We start from the raw sequence: 15642 nt of genomic DNA, 5'->3' as shown, positions 1-15642 counted from the left end.
CTTTTTCCTTTTTGCTCAATATATCAACTTGTAAAGTTGATTTTGTAAGTAGCATTGAGGTTTAAGTTCATTTCTTTGTATCCTCATCTCAATCTCCTATTTCATTTTTTAAAAATTTTATTACTGCAAAAAATCTTCATTAATCAGGAATTGTACTTTAACCTGTTCTAATTTGGTCAAAAGCTAAAATACAGTCCTCTTAATAAATAATGCTCAAAATATTTTTGAGCATCAAAAATATTGCATCAAAAATAATAAATCCATAAACAGAGGAGTTGAATTAGTTATAAAGCTTATACACTTAAGATTTAATGAACAATGTATTAACTGATTTGATTATAAGATATAGTATTGATAATGACTTAGAATATTATTTATTCCAAGTATCACATTTTAATTTTAATAGAAAATTTATGGAGATTAAATATTTTAATTTAATTTAATTTTTATTGACTTTTTAAAAGTTAAATTATTTTATTGTTGTTCAATTATAGTTGTCTGTATTTTCTCCCCACCCCTCCCCCCAACCCTCTCCAAATCCACCTCCCTCCCTTTCTTCCACCCTCTCCCTTGGTTTTGTCCATGTGTCAGTTTTAGTAGTTCCTAAAAACCCCTCTTCCCACTGTTCCCTCCTCCCCTCCCCTCTGGCTATTGTTAGATTGTTCTTAATTTCAATGATTCTGGTTATATTTTGTTTTCTTTTTTCTTTTGTTGATTATGTTCCAGTTAAAGGTGAGATCATATGGTATTTGTCCCTCACTACCTGGCTTATGTCACTTAGCATAATGCTCTCCAGTGCCATCCATGCTGTTGCAAAGGGTATAAGCTCCTTCTTTCTCTCTGCTGTGTAGAATTCCATTGTGTAAATGTACAGATATCAAGTTTATTCAGTACAGACTAGTATTATATAATTCATATGCTTCTTTTCAAGCATATGTTAAAATCATCTATACTTATGCACAGAAAGATTCTGAAAAATAGAAGAATGAAATTGTATTCATGAATAAGTTTGAAATTAATCTTTCAATTACAAAAATTAATTTTAAGACATTTGACAGACATCTTGCATAAACTTTTCTTCAAGACCTTTTATCTCTTATAAAAACTATACTTACCTTATTATATGACAAATTCAAAGACTCATGCAATGTTACAGTTAGAACTTAAATGGAACTTAAAAAGTATTCAGTCCAATTCTTTTATTTTGCAATTGAAATGGGGGTTTAGTGATAGAATCTTAACTCCAAGTCAAACAGCTAGATAGCGCCAGAGATAAGACTGGAACTCATTTCTTCCAAAATCAAACTCTACACTCTGGAGTACAGACTGCACTGGTAGCCTATCTTAATATTGATTCAGAGGCCTAGGAACAGTATCCCAGTTTCATTTAGGGGTCACATACAACCTTTAAAAAACATTTCCTAGACTCCCTTGAAGCCAGATGTAGCCATATGACTATACTTCAGCCAATGAGATACCAAGGATAAATGAATGGACTTTTAGGAAGTCTCCTTAAAAAGGGAGGAATACACCACTCTCCCCTCTCTTCTTCCATCTTGTTGTCTGGAATGCAGATGTGATGGCTGTAGTTCTAGCAGCCAGGAGGGACCATAAGGATATGGACCACACCTTGAGGATAGTTAAGTAGAGAGCTTCTATAGAATGAGCCTGGATGCTTGATAACCTTCCTAAGAATTGCTGGTGGAATGTTTGTGGAATATAAAAGAAAACAGATCATAAATATTGGCTCCAAGTTTTTTAGCTTTAGCAGTTGGTAGAATGAACTTGCCATTTACTGAGATGGGAGAAGAATGGATTTACAGGAGGGCAAGTAAGATGGATTAGTTAAGTTTGGCTGCGTATAACTGAAAAACTCAACATAACAGTGGCTCAAGTAACATAGATATTTATTTTTTACATAAAAGAGGATCCAGAAATAGGTTCCACTCTTTCTTCATAATGGACCCAAACCTGTGTCTCATCACTTTCACTGCCATCGCTCTGGTCCAAGTCACTATCTTCTCTCACCTGGGTTATACCAGCAGCCTCCTAACTAGTCTCCCTGCTTTCATTGCTACTTGCCATCCCCTCTCCACAGTATATTTTCCACAAAAGAGCCAATCATAATTTTTAAAAACATAATAGTCCAATGTTACTCCTTTGCTCAAAACTTTCCAATGGCTACTCCTACTCAGAGTAAGAGCAAAGTTCTATTGTAGCCTGCCAGGTGTGACGTGATCTGGTCCCTTCCTATGGCTCTGACTCCTCTTAATAATTTAAAAAAGCAGAAATTTTATGTAAGTAAGGAATATTTGGGACACTTATATATTCTCCACAATTCAGATGTTATCAACATTCACTAACCTCATCTGGAGATTTCAAATTTCAAATTCAGAAGATGAAAAAAATAATGAATAAAAACTAAGTAAAATCCTATAGAGCTTGAAATATAAAGTTAAGCTTATATTTTAAAAGAATTTAACATATAAGAGAGACATATTAAGTTCATGCAATTACCAGAAGATTATTGCAAAGGTATAATTCAAATAATTGGTAGCCATTGGATTATCATTTCTAGCTTGACATTGGATGATCTTGAGTAGTTTAAAGCTCTTAGTTCTTTGCTCATTTCTCAAGTATAAGCGGGCAAGGTGATATGAACAATAAAAAAACATTAAAAACTATTCTAGATTCCTAGTAAAAAATCACTCTAAGTATTCTGATTTTCTTTTGTTACATATCTTTTGATTTTGCCTGGTAGGAAACAGCAGAAGAATTATATGTATTAATGTTTAATATGTAACACATATTCTGATACTGCTTGAAAGGAAGAGCTCTGAGTTTATAGTGTCAAATGCACTATTTTATTTCTTGCAGGAATTTGAGTAGCCTAATGAAACAATCTCAGAACTTAATGACAAAGAAAATAAGTCTGGGAAGGCTTGGGTGGTATTGGTTTGATGAAGACAGGTGACAACATAACAGGGAATAAAGCACATTTCTCAATTAATGAGGAATCTGTGTGAGTTAAGTGTATGTTCAAGAAGGATGGCAGCAACATAGCCATGAATAAAGAATAAGATGTCTTTTGTCTTATCCCATCCTTAACAACAACAATTTGACATCCAAAGACAAAAGTGTATTTGTGTGACTCTGGGATCCAGCACAATATACCAAAGACCTTGGGAGGAGTCTTGTTCACTTGTGTATTAGTTAATAGGCACACATACCTTCGTCCTGTCTGTGGACTCTGCAGTGGCCTATGAACTGGCTCCAGCCCGTTGTACCTTAGTATCTGCCATCTGAGAGTTCCAGTGATTATCTACTGTCTTAGATAATCACCTATGGGTGAGATAGTCCTTGTGGAAGTCCAGGTTTTCAGGGGAGATGCTCCAGCATACCATTCTAGCAACACACACACACACACACACACACAGCCCAACCACCAAACCAAGTCTGGATGCATTAGAGAAAAAGGAACTATTTGATTTTACCTGTGCCATCTCTCCCCCAAAAGTAACACAGCTCAGTACCTATTGAGAACTTACTGGCCTGTGATTTCTCCCATGGGGAAAAGTGAGTGCATAGGAATGGGAACCAAGCTCTGCCAGCTGTGGGGGCTGTTGCCCAGAAAGGCCATTTCTGTCTCACCCCATACAGAGTACTGAGTCATGAGCTGCATGACTGGAGAGAGGGAAGAGGCTGAGAGAGTGGCAGATGGGACTTTCAGAGGGCATTAAAGGGGGATGAATGACAACTCCTTTGTGTTGCAGTGGGGAACTGCACTACAAACTCCACCAAGAACCCCGCTTAGGAGACATTGGGTTCCATGGATGCCCCAACTGGCCCATGAGCACCCTTAGTGCTCATTAAAGAAAATGAGGCTAACAGGAACCTAAACAACAAAACAAAGAAACAAGCAAAATACAACCAAAGACACTAAAATAGAGGACAGGCTGACTGTGACCAGAGGGGAGAGAAGAGGGAATTTCAGGGGAGAATGGGAAGGGTTTACAGGAACAAATTTAAAGGACACATGGACAAAAACTAGGGGGAGGGCAGTAATGGGAGGGAAGTGGGGAGGGTTGGGTGGGTGGGCTGGATTGGGAGTAAAAGGGAGAAAACTGTACTTGAACAATGATTAAAATAAAAAAAGAAAACGAGGCTTACATTTTACTTAACTACTAGTCTGAACTATTTGGAAAAACATATATTTATTGGGCACTTATATCACTGTGTGATGTTCACCAGTTGCCATTATTTTCAATAAACAAACCTCAGAAATTATTAAGTTTGTTCCTGAATTTCTGATTTGACCACTGTGAACTCATTGAGCACTAATGCTTAGAACACTTGTCAAGGATGGAACATTTACTAGGTATCATGAAAATCTAAATATGTGTAAATGGGGTCCTCTGCCTTACAGCTATTACATAAAATGGGAAACTAAAACCAAGATTAGGAAAACCAAATCATGTGCTATGAAACCCAAGATTCAAAATAAATGTTCTGATATCCTAATGTGGAAACAGACCCTAAATTACTTAAACTAATTAGACATTTCCTTAATATTTAATTTGCACTTCAAAATACAGAAAGATGTATAGATGTAAGAAACCCTATACACCTTTTGGACATCAGTGATTCTTCCTCCATGCTTTACTGTCCTCAAGCTGGATTAAAACACTTTCTCTAAAATGCTTTGATTCTGAGTAACTTCATTGATTGTTTTCTTCCTGACATTGCTTTGTGAAATTAGACTGGGACACACTTTTCCCTGAAGAGCTGTACATCCACAAATGTTTCCAATTACATGAAATCATTCAGAATGTGAAGCGTCATCATGCAGAGTAGAGTGTCTGACTATTCCCTATCACCATGAATGACAGGATAAGAGAATATGAGTTTAAATTGAAAGAGTAGAAGAGATTTGGTTTACCTATGGGAAAAGTTTTATTATTTAAACCCTTCTATCTTAGAGTAGCATGGATCTCCTGTAGATAATAAGAGCTAAGAGCTACTTGGAAATTACCCTGTGTCAAGCACTATTCTAAGTCCTTTATCTATGTTAGCTCATTGACTCTTTGCAACAGTCTTTTGAAACAGATATTATTATCCCTGCTTTACAGATAGGGAAGAGTTAAGATTAAAAACCCAGGGTGGAAAAGAAGAAAAAAATCCCATGCTCTCAAGCACTTCATTATTTGCACTTAGCTGTCCCTTGTGCTTAGTTCTTAACCTAATCCAGATTCTTTCATGCTTAGCCTTTCTGACCTTTCCTCCAGAGCCCATCTTCCCATTCTTTCTGATTGACACTGCATTTTCAAATTATAAATGCTTAATCATATGATTTTAATTAAGTCTACCATAATATTTTAGAAGTATTACCCATTTAATCCTTTCAGGGGAGTTACAGGGAGAGGAGTTCCCCTCTACTGCTTCCCAACAAAGCAGTTTGTAAGTTTCACATTGCTACCTACTAGCAAAATTTCCCAGTGATATTTTACGTATCTTTCTGATCTTATTCATAAACCCTTACCTGTTAAATAGAAGTAATCAATCAAAATATTTCAAGGAAAGTTTGGTAATGAAAATATCTATCATCATAAGAAGAGAAATAACTATCTTTAAGTTCTCTATAAAAGACACGGTCTGTTCTTGTTTTCCAATGTTTTTTTTTTTCTAAAACTTCACACTACATAATACTTCAGGCTTAGACAAGCATAGTTAACTAAACTTAATTTCTCATTTGTAAGCTAAAGATTATGGTGCCCTCCCTCCCAACATGTATCCTCATTTCCTGCTATCATTTAGTTGTGCTTTGCATTATTTTCCCTACTTCCATCTGCCACTGGGTTATGATCCCAAGTTTCCAGCCCAGCTGGGTGGGGTGCTATAATGGCCTCCATTCTAACAGTATCTCACAGTGTAGAAGTGATGGTGGTGAATTATAGCCACTTTTCATGGAATCATTTCTGATACAGCACTTTTTTCTTATTTTCATGTGATAGGTAACATTTAAAACTGCCTTTTCTCTCTCATGAGCTTTCTTCTCATGTTGTGGGTTTCTTGGCCCTATTCTGAAATATTCATACTTTTAAGAAACGTACTGCAAAATTATAAATAACTTCAAGGGACTTTGGACAAAGCAGAGCACACTGAAAAAATACCGGACCCTGGATTTTCTGTATAAGTTATTTCTCAAAGTGTGGTCCTCTACAATCAGAAACACTGAAGGTGCTTTTTAAAACTGGAAGTTGTGGTCTCTCTTGAAACCTAGTCAATCAAAATATCTAGGAACTGACACCTACACTCCAAATAAGCATCACAGGTTAACCTTATTTATTCATGTTTAAGAACCAAATATAGACTTCAGAGTGTTTCTTAAAAAAATGAGTTTCTGTTTTAAGTTACTCTCATTTATGCTAGGTGCAGGAAATGAAATAGATACAGCTATCAGGGATCAAACTATGGATAGGTGCCCTGTATAAATTAAATGTACATAATATAGACATAAGGTATGACATCTGCTACTGAGATAGCTTGATGCAAAATTCAGCCCAATTAGGCTGTTCCATATTAGGTGGTCTCATTAATTCGAGGCTGCCTCTATAGGCGCCAGGTTCCTAGGCCTTAGTCTGAAATATCCCTGGTGAAAATGGGTCTTTGTTTTGGCTCTTCATGGAACCTCATACAATCCCAGTCCTGGATGTAATGTGCTTCTGAATGAGGATAGCTACTGAGCTGGGTCCCCTTGCTTCTTTGATTCCTAAGGCATCCTATGATAACTCTATGTCATCTAATTTGGTTGTCTTTTCATTGCAACCTCAGAAAACTTAGCAAAGAATTAGTAAAAAAACAATCATCTAATAGTAGCTATTCAGTACCAGCAACATGAGAAGTCATCAATAGAAACAAAGCAATTTTTATCTTTTTAGAAATGTTCTAGTTTCCAATGACTAGTTATGTTTATGTCTGCTCTCTGCTAATAATAGAAGAGGAAAGCTGCAAAACCACAGCCTAATTTGTATGAAGACAGTATTGAAAATCAACACTTAGATGTCTTTCTCTTTGCATGCTTACTGAACATTTATTAAAATCTTAATTTTTTTCAGGGGGATACATAAAGGTTGGGCTCAGATGACAATTGAGCCAATGAAAGTAGCATTAATCTATAAGTTTGAAGGGTATTCCTCCTCTCCTACTGTTTCTTAAAATTCTTAAACAAGATATGGAAAATAAGTAAGTTTAACAGACCAACTCAAACTATGTTAAGGCTATATTGAGATTTGCTTGATAGATAGAGATTTGATTGAGTTATGATCTCAAGTTTCCAACCCAGCTGGGTGGGGTGCTATAATGGCCTCCATTCTAACAGTATCTCTGTTAGAGATTCTGGAAGACAATTTTCAAGAAATATAACCCTCACTTCAATTGGAAGTCTCCAACTTTATTTAGTCTCATAGTCTTCAGTGGGCAAGAAAAATGAGCATTTCTAAATCTTTCTATTTCTTTCAAAACTAAGATTGTATTATATATACATGTGTGTATATATATATACAATCTTTGTATTTAAATTTGGGATTTATGCATATAGGCTTTTTAAGGCTATTAATGTGTATGTTCCCTTGCTATTGAAGTAGAATCTTGAAAAGTATGTTTCATAATTGAGGTTATTGAGTGCGTAGCATAATTTAGCACCAAAGTCATGATAAAATTTATTGTTAAATATTCACTAATACTAAATGTATGGCTATGATTATTTACATTTGGAATAAAAGGAAAATGAAAGCTTATAAGACTGACAGGACAAATCAAGGAGAAGCAATACATATTTTTTTGGCAGTCTTCAGCTTTCATTTTACTCCTCCATTCCTTACCACTAATGAGCACTCCCAGTTTTGAAAATCTGTTGTTTTCTATCAATCATTCATTTCCAGGCCCAGGGAAGTGATCTTTTGAGAAAAATATCACTGATTGTGCCACCTAGTAGTTGTTTACTTTTCCCTGTCTCCCAATATCATAATCTCAATCCAGCTGTTCTCCAGAGCCATAACCATTTGCAGGCATAGGCATTCTTCACCCAGCCACTGACCTGAGCTCAGCCTTGCCCCTGTGGCTGCACTTCATGCTTTCTTTATCACTGTTCCAATTATCTCTCATGACTTCCAACACTACTGGATTCAGACAAGCAGAGGTATGGTCCTCTACCAAGTGTGTACACACTCTGTATACTTTTACTTTCTCTGTTTCATTTTGATCAGAAAAAATACCCTGCAGACTTCTACTTTTTTCAAGCTTTATGATTCTTTATTGTGATTTCCACTCATTTCCTTTTACTGAAATCATTCAAATTATGTAAAAAGTGACAGGAGATACCTAAATCAAAGTGTCTCTTCTTTCTTTTCTCCACATTGGATAGTACAGTGGACTGGCCCACTTAATACAATCACATTATTCTTGTTTCTCCTTTTATTTCTTTTTTCTTTTTATTTTTTAACCCATTTCCCATTTATAAAAAAAATAGCGCAGATAACTGCCAGTATTCATTTATTTCTCATAAATAGGCCCTTTGAGGTTGAAACAAATCTGACTGGTTTCCAATGTGAAAATAAAATATGAAAACTGTTCTTGGAGTTTTTTCTAAACAGAACTTGCCTCTAATCCTAATGTAAACGCTGTTGCTGCAAGCGTCGCTGGCAAGTATTCTTAGAGCAAACAGGAAATAGACTGAACCTGTTTTTTATTTTTTAATTTGTATTCAATTTATTGGGGTGACATTGGTTAATGAAATTATATAGGTTTCAGGTGTACAATTCTATAATACATCATCTGTGTATTGTATTGTGTGTTCAACACCCCAAGCCCACTCTCCTTCTATCACCATTAATCACCCATTTACCCCTCTTCTAACTCCCAACACCCCCATTTCCCTCTGGTAATTTCCATAATATTCTCTGTGTCTATGAGTTATTTTTGGATATTTTGTTTAATCCCTTTACCTTTTTCACCCAGTCTGCAAAGCACCAACCCCTCTGATACTTGTCAGACTTTTCCTTGTATCTATGAGTCTGTTTCTATTTTTTGTGTTAGTTTGTTTGTTATATTTACATGTAAGTAAAGTCATATATTTGTCTTTGTCTCATGGGTTTATTTCACTTAGCAAAATACTCTCCAGGACCAACCATGCTGTTGCAAAGGGAAAGATTTCCTTTTTGTTTATAACTGAGTAGTATTCCATTGCGTAAATGTGCCACAACTTTTTATTCATTCATCTACTGATGGGCACCTGGGCTGCTTACAAATCTTATCTATCATAAATAATGCTGCAATGAACATAGGGGTGCATATATTCTTTTGAATTTTGTTTCAGGTTTCTCTGGATATATTTGCTGAAGTGGAATCACTGGGTCATAAGGCAGTTCCATTTTTAATTTTTTGAGACAACTTCATACTGTTTTCCACAGTGGCTGCAACGATTTGCATTCCCACCAACAATGCACAAGGGTTCTGTTTCCTCTGCACTTTTGCCAACACTTGTTTGTTGATGTATTCATGATAGTCACTCTGACAGGTGTGAAGTGATATCTCATTGCGGTTTTAATTTGCATTTTTCTGATGATTAGTGACTTTGAGTATCTCTCTGTTCATATGTCTATTGGCAATCTGTATGTCCACTTTAAAGAAGTGTCTGTGAGGTCCTTTGCTCATTTTTCAATTAGATTGTTTGTTTTTTTGGTGTTGAGTTTTACAATTTATTTATAAATTTTGGATATTAACTCCTTATCAGATGCATCAACAAATACAATATGTCTTCCCATTCAGTGGGCTGTCTCTTTATTTATTAATGGTTTCCATTGCTGTACAAAAACTTTTTAGGTTGATGTAATCCAATTTGTTTTTTTTTTCTTTTGTTTGCCTCCCAGGGAAATTTATGAGAAAAAAATACTGCTTTGAGAAATCTCTGAGATTTTACTGCCTATGTTTTCTTCTAGAATTTTTATGGTTTTGAGTCTAACATTTAAGTCCTTAATCCATTTCGAGTTTATTCTTGTGTATGGTGTGAGGAGGTGGTCTAATTTCTTTTTTTTGCACTTATGTGTTCAATTTTCTCAACACCATTTATTGAATAGATACCTTTAACCCATTGTAGGTTCTTGCCTCCTTTATCAAATATTAATTGTCGATAAAGGCTTGAGTTTATTTCTGGGCCCTGTATTCTGTACCATTGATCTATCAGTCTGTTTTTTATGCCAGCACCATGTTGTTTTGATTACTATTGCCTTGTAGTTTAGTCTGATATCAGGTAATGTAATTCCTCCAACTTTGTTCTTATGTCTCAAGATTGCTATGTCTGTTAGGGGTCTTTGTGGTTTCATATACATTTTTGGAATATTTGTTCTAGTTCTGTGATATATACAGTTTGTATCTTAATAATAATTGCATTGAATCTACAGATTGCATTGCATAGCATGAACACTTTAATGATGTTAATTCTCCCTATCAATGAACACAGAATATGCTTCCACTTATTTGTATCTTCAATTTCTTTGTTCAGTATACTATAATTTTCCAAGTACAGGTCTTTTATTTCCTTCATTAAATTTATTCCTAGCTATCTTACTGTTTTTGTTGTCATTGCAATAGTAAATGGGATTGTTTCCTTAGTTTCTCTTTCCGATAGTTATTATTGGTATATAAAAATACTACTGATTGCTGGGTGTTTATTTTGTATGCTACTACTATACTGAATTCATTTATCAGGTTTACTAGTTTTTGATAGAGTCTTTAGGGTTTTCTACATACAGTATCATGTTCTGCAAATGATGACAGTTTTCCTTCTTTCCAGTTTGGATACCTTTTCCTTTTCTTCTTGTCTGATTGCTATGGCTAGGACTTTCAGTACCATGTTGAATAAGAGAGGTGAAAGCTGACATCCCTACCTTACTCCTGATCTTAAGGGTAATGGTTTTTGTCCATTGAGTATGATATTGGCAATAAGTTTTCAAGATATGACCTTTATTACACTGAAGTGTGTTCTTTCTATTTCTATTTGCCTGAAAGGTTTTTTTTTCTTGTCTTGTTTTGCTTTTAATCATAAATGGGTGCTGGTTTTATCAAATGCTTTTTCTGCTTCTAATGATATGATCATGTGGTTTTTATCCTTCCTTTTTTTTCCCTGTGGTGTATCACATTTTATTTGCAGATATTGTAGCAAACTTGCATCCCTAGAATAAATCCCTCTTGATCATGATGTATGATCTTTTCTAATGTATTGCTGGATCTGGTTTGCTAATATTTTGTTAAGGATTGTAGCATCTATATTCATCAGGGATATTGGCCTATAATTTTCTTTCTTTTTAGTGTCTTTATCTGGTTTTGGAATTAGGATAATGCTAGCCTTGTAAAATGAGCTTGGAAATCTTTCCTTTTGAATTTTTGGGACAGTTTGAGAAAGAGAGGTGTTATTTTCTCTCTGAATGTTTGGTAAAATTCACATGTGAAATCTCTGGTCCAGAACTTCTGTTTCTTGGTCATTTTTTGCTTATTGCTTCAATTTCATTAGTTGTAATCTGTCTATTTAGATTCTCTGATTCTTCTTCATTCAGTTTTGGAAGATACTATATTTCTAGAAATTTATCCACTTCATCCAGATTGCCCAATTTGTTGACATAATTGTTCATAATATTTTCTTACAAGTCTTTGTATTTATTTAGTGTCAGTTGTTACTTCTCCTTTTTCATTTCTGATTTTCTTTGTATAGGTCCTCTTTTTTATTTCGTGATGTGTCTGGCTTGTTTATCTATTGAAAGAACCAGTTCTTGGTTTCATTGATCTTTTGTATTTTTTTTTACTTTATTTTGTTTATGTCTGCTTTGATCTTTATTATTTTCTTTCTTCTACTCACTTTGGGCTTTGTTTGTTGTTTTTTCTCTAGTTCTTTTAAGTGTAAAGTTAGAATGTTTATTTGAGATTCTTCTTGTTTCTTGAGGTTGGCCTATAATGCTATGAACTTCCCTCTTAGGACTGCTAATGCCATGTCCCATAGATTTTGGGTTGTGACATTCTCAATCTCATTTGTTTCAAGTATCTTTTGGTTTCTTCCTTGATCTCACTGTTATCCCTTTCATTGTTTAGTAATATGTTATTTAGCCTTTATGTCCTTGTGTGTTTTTCAGCATTCTTCTTGTGGTCGATTTCTAATTTCATAGCATTGTGTTTCAAGGAGATGCTTGATATGATTTTAATTTTTCTACATTTATTGAGATTTGTTCTATGCCCTAACATGTGAACTGTTCTACAAAATGTTTCATGTATACTTGCAAAGAATATATACTCTTCATCTTGGGATGAAATGCTCTGAAGATATCAATTAAATCCATCTGACCTAGTGTGTCATTTAAGGCATCTATTTCCTTGTTTGTTTGTTTATTTGTTTGTCCTGGTAGATCTATTCATTGATGTCAATGGGTGGGGGAGGTGAGCTTAAAATCCCCTACTATGATTGTATTTCTGTTGGTCTCTTTATCTCCATCAAGGTTTGTTTATATATTTAGGTTCTCCTATGTTGGGTTCATAAATATTTATAAGGATTATATCCTCTCATTGGAATGCTCCCTTTATTATTATGTAGTGTTTTCTTTGTCTCTTAACTGTAACCTGTGTTTTCAAATCTATTTTGTCAGATAAAAGTATTGTTACTCCACCTTTTTTTCCTTTCTATTTGCATGAAATATCTTTTTTTCCATCCCTTTACTTTTAGTCTGTGTGTGTATCTTTTGTTCTGAAATGGGTCTCTTATAGACAGTGCACACGCATGCACGTGCACACACACACACACACACACTCATATATATGGGTCTTATTTTCTTATCTGTTCAGCTACCCTATGTTTTTAGATTGGAGTATTCAACCCATTTATATTTGAAGTTATTACTGTTAGGTATGTATTTATTGCCATTTTATTCTTTTAACTATGTTCTTCTGTTTTGTTTTCTCTTGCTCTTAAAGATGACCCTTTAATATATCTTGTAATAATGGTCTGGTGGTGATGAACTCCACAAGTTGTTTTGGGCTGAAAAGCTGTTTATTTCTCCTTAAATGTCAAATGATAGCCTTGCTGGGTAAAGTAGTCTTGGTTGTAGGCCTTTGCTTTTCATCACTTTAAATATTTCACGTAATTCCTCTCAGGATTGAAATGTTTCTGTTGAGATATCAGCTGACCATCTTATGGAAGGTCTCTTGTAGTTAACTGTTTTTCTCTTTATGCTTTTTAAGACTCTCTCTTTTTCATTAACCTTTGCCATTTAATTATGATATGTCTTGGTGTGGGCCTCTTTTGGTTCATCTTGTTATGGACCCTCTGCACTTCCCAAACTGTATGGTTTTTTCTTCACTACTTTAGGGAACTTTTCTCATTATTTCTTCAAATAGATTTTCAATATCTTGTTCTCTTTCTTCTCCTTCTGGGGCCTATATTATGCAGATGCTCTTGTGCTTTATGTTGTCCCAAAAGTTTCTTAAACTATCCTCATTTAAAAATATATATTTTATTGATTATACTGTTACAGTTGTCCCATTTTTTTCTCCCCTTTGCTCCCCTCTGCCCTGTACCCCCCTTCCCACCATCATTCCCCCACCTTAGTTCATGTCCATGAGTCATGCGTATAAGTTCTTTGGATTCTCCATTTCCTATACTATTCTTAACCTCCCCCTGACTAATTTGTACCTACCATTTATGCTACTTATTCCCTGTACATTTTCTCCCATTCCCCCCTCCCTTTCCCTGCTGCTAACCCTCCCTGTGATGTCCATTTCTGTGATTTTGTTCTCCTGTTCTAGTTGTTTGCTAAGTTTGTTTTTTTCTTTTTTTTTAGGTTTGATTGTTTATAGTTGTGAGTTTGTTATCATACTACTGTTTATATTTTTGATCTTCTTTTTCTGAGGTAAGTCCCTTTAACATTTCATATAATAAGGGCTTGGTGATGATGAACTTCTTTAACTTGACCTTTTCTGGGAAGCACTTTATCTGCCCTTCCATTCTAAATGATAGCTTTGCTGGGTAGAGCAATCTTGGATGGAGGTCATTGCTTTTCATGACTTTGAATACTCCTTCCCAGCCCCTTCTTGCCTACAAGGTTTCTCTTGAGAAATCAGCTGATAGTCTTGTGGGAACTCCTTAGTAGGGTAACTATCTCCTTTTCTCTGGCTGCTTTTAAGGTTCTCTCCTTATCTTTAATCTTGGGTAAAGTAATAAAGATGTGCCTTGGTGTGTGCTTACTTGGGTCCGACTTCTTTGGGACTCTCTGAGCTTCCTGTACTTCCTGGAAGTCTATTTCCTTTGCCAGATTAGGAATGTTCTTCACTATTTGTTCAAATAAGTTTTCAATTTCTTGCTCTTCCTTTTCTCCTTCTGGAACCCCTATGATTTGGCTGTTGGAACATTTAAAGTTGTCCTGGAGGTTCCTAAACCTCTCCTCATTTTTCTGAATTCTTGTTTCTTCTTTCTGTTCTGGTTGACTGTCTTTCCTTCTAGTCCAAGCCATTGATGTGAGTCCCAGTTTCCTTCCCTTCACTGTTGGTTCCCTGTACAATTTCTTTTATTTCACTTTGCATAGCCTTCACTCTTTCCTCTATTGTGTGACCATACTCAACCATTTCTGTGAGTATCCTGATTACCAGTTTTTTGAACTGTGCATCTGATAGGTTGGCTATTTCTTCATTGCTTAGTTGTATTTTTTCTGGAGCTTTGATCTGTTCTTTCATTTAGGCCATTTTTTTTTCTCAGTGTGCCTGTTATGTAGTTAGGAAGTAGAGCCTTGGGTATTCACCAGGGTGGGTGGGGCAACCCACTTCACTGCATTGTGGCACTGTATGGTGGGGGAGGGGTCTGAGAGGGAACAATGCCACTTGCTCAGCTCTTGGTGCCTTTCAGTCACTTCCCCTGCTACCCACAAACAAATTGGGCCCTTCTGGTGTTGATTTTTGGGTGAGTGGTTTTGTGTACATTCTAGGACCCTGTGGGTCTCTCCAGTGAACTCTCCTGTGAGGCTTGGAGTTTCTCCTGCCTCAACTCTCACAGATTTTTTCAATCAGAGGTTTTGAAGTTTTATTTTCCCTCACTGGAGCGCTAGGTTGCATGGTTTATCTCCCCAGTTTATCTGCACACAAATGTGGGACCACCCACTTCTCCAGCCCCTGCCTTGCCTGGTCCACTAGCCACTGCCTTGGCCACCTTAGTCCTCCAGCTTCCACTTTGCAGCAAGTCCTCTCTATCCCAGCTGCCTGTCTCCACCCTTCCTATTGATCTGGATGAATGTGTCTTCTTTAACTTCTTGGTTGTCACACTTCCACACAGTTCCATTTTTGGCGGTTCTAGTTATTTTTTGTTTTTATTTTTATCGTTATTTTTAAGATTGTATTTATTTATTTTCTTTTTTAGAGAGAGGAAGGGAGGAAGAAAGAAAGAGAGAGAGATATCAATGTGTGGTTGCCTCTCACATGGACCCCACTAGGGACCTGTCCCACAACCCAGGCATGTACTGTGACTGGGAATCAAACCAGCAACCTTGTGGTTTGCAGCCTGCACTCAATCCACTGAGATATGCCAGCCAGGGGTATTTTTTGTTTTTAAATTTGCTG

Source organism: Phyllostomus hastatus, unplaced genomic scaffold, assembly GCF_019186645.2.
Source record: "Phyllostomus hastatus isolate PE091 unplaced genomic scaffold, TTU_PhHast_1.1 phas_contig_118, whole genome shotgun sequence".
In the NCBI taxonomy this organism is placed as follows: Eukaryota; Metazoa; Chordata; class Mammalia; order Chiroptera; family Phyllostomidae; genus Phyllostomus; species Phyllostomus hastatus.
Note: the sequence above shows the minus strand (reverse complement) of the source record.